This window comes from Cherax quadricarinatus, chromosome 20, assembly GCF_038502225.1.
Source record: "Cherax quadricarinatus isolate ZL_2023a chromosome 20, ASM3850222v1, whole genome shotgun sequence".
In the NCBI taxonomy this organism is placed as follows: Eukaryota; Metazoa; Arthropoda; class Malacostraca; order Decapoda; family Parastacidae; genus Cherax; species Cherax quadricarinatus.
In genome coordinates, this window is record NC_091311.1 from 31,643,925 (window position 1) to 31,646,261 (window position 2,337).

General features: G+C 34.8%; 1 non-coding gene across 1 annotated transcript; it reads right to left on the reverse strand.

The window, feature by feature from the left end:
* Positions 1–617: 617 nt before the first annotated feature.
* TRNAM-CAU (transfer RNA methionine (anticodon CAU)) lies at positions 618–690 on the reverse strand. Its single transcript has one exon. It is a non-coding gene; the product is annotated as a tRNA-Met (tRNA).
* Positions 691–2,337: the final 1,647 nt, after the last annotated feature.

Consider the following 2,337-nt stretch of genomic DNA (forward strand, 5'->3'; position numbering starts at 1 on the left):
CGCTAGCGACTTCCATAGTTTACTTTGCATCGTATGCGTCCTGTGAACGATAGTGACTAGCTTACAGTGCATCCCGTAAAAGGTAGGGACTAGTTTATTGTGCATCCTGTGAAAGGTAGCAGCTAGTTTATTGTGCATCCTACGTCACATCCTATGGACGGATGGGATATAGGATGCACACATGTATTTTGCCTTTTTTCCAACAATAAGTTGATCCACGACACGACAAAAGCATCTTATTATAATTAAGCCGCACGTTAAACGTCTTTGGAAGCCCTAAATCCTCTGGGAATAACTTGAGGTCATACGCCTTTCAAAGGAGTGCCTGGATGCAGGGTAAAAGCTCTTGTTCCGAGAAACTGGAGCTACTCTTCCTCCTTGGACCAAATCTGATCTCATCCAGGACTAGCACTTCCGACTGAATACAATGTTCAGTAAACTGTGGTCAGGGTGACAAACGCATTTCAGGGTTGAGTAGGCAGTGGAGAGAACGAGTACCATGTGGTCTACTGGCTAGGATACCTGGCTTTCACCTACGATGTCCGGGTTCGATTCACGGAATGGGTAAGTACTTTTTATGAAATTAAAACAATAATTGTATATTCTGGTATACAATTTGCCCCGAGTGAGGATCGAACTCACGACCTTGAGATTATGAGACTCACGCGCTGCCTGCTGCGCCATCGAGGCGTTGGTTATGACCCGAATAAATGTTTCACAAAACCGACAAGTTGATAAATGAGACTTGTACAACATCTGGGTATTTTTGTCCTGGAAACGCTTCGATACACAGTGGCTTCTTCAGTCCAGTGCAGAGAAAGGTGGAAGATGTGTTCGACTCCAGGCTGAAAGGGACTGATTATTTCAAACTCTTCATCATCCACCTTTCTCTACATTGGACTGAGGAAGCGACTGCGTGGCGAAGTGTTTCCAGAATAAAGATATCCAAATGTTGCACAGTGTCTCATTTATCAACCAGGGTATAACTAAGCACATGAATGCTTATTAATAATCTGAAAAGCTAGAAATATTATTGATAAGACTATATAACAGTGTTTCTATAAAAATATCATGGAATATATAATCTATGTTGAACAAATTGGTCAAGAAGTGAATAGTTAAATACAGTGTGTGGGGTGGGGGGGGCTGGCTTATAACCTACCTACAATTACTTACGTAAGAATAAAAAGGCAGGATACCTTGACTGGAACAATACACAAATAACACCGCTGCCACTACCTCTATCATTACTGTTACACTACTTTCTCCTCTCGTTCTACTACCGGCCTTGTGTTCCCTCTCGTATATATACTGGCTCTCTTCACTTCTCGCTTCTGTGTGACTAGTTAATGATTCAAGTCAGACCGAAACGTCGTCATAAGCTTCATTCTCCTATGTGCGGGGTTATTTGTGTATTTACGAAAGAGCATTCTAGTGATACGTACTACCAGTCATTATTACCTGTCTAGCATCACTCTAGATTAGCAACAAATTGATAAATTAAGACAGTTGCAACACTCGGGTATCTATATTACGGAAACGTTTCGCCACACAGTGGCTTCATCAGTCCAATACAAAAGAAGAATGGTGAAGGTCAGAAGGAGTTTGAGGTAATCAGTCCCTTTGACGTTAACTTGGAAGCTTCTTTCAGTTAACCGAAACGCAATTACACTGTGTCACTGTCCGCTTCTTGTGCTATCGACGTCAGTACCTAGACTAATTGTTATGCATAAATAAATAAATAAATATATATATATATATATATATATATATATATATATATATATATGTATATATATATATATATATATATATATAAATATATATATATATATATATATATATATATATATATATATATATATATATATATATATATATATATATATATATATACATACATATATGTATATATAAGTGGATAAAAAGGCTTCAAGGAAGAGTATTTGGATTTCTTCCTGAAGCCGTTTAAATATTCCATATGTATGTATATATATATATATATATATATATATATTTATATATATATATAATATATATATATATATATTTATATATATATATATATATATATATATATATTTATATATATATATATGTCGTGCCGAATATGTAAAACTGGTCAATTAGCAAGAACTCATTTAAAATTAAGTCCTTTCTGAAATTTTCTCTTATACGTTTAAAGATATATTTTTTCATTAATGTTAATGTAAAAATTTTTAATTTTGCACCAAAAGAATCTTAGAAAACTTACCTAACCTTATTATAACAAGAGCAATTTATTTTAGCCTAACCCAACTAAATATATTTTAAATACGTTGACAATAATTTAGTACT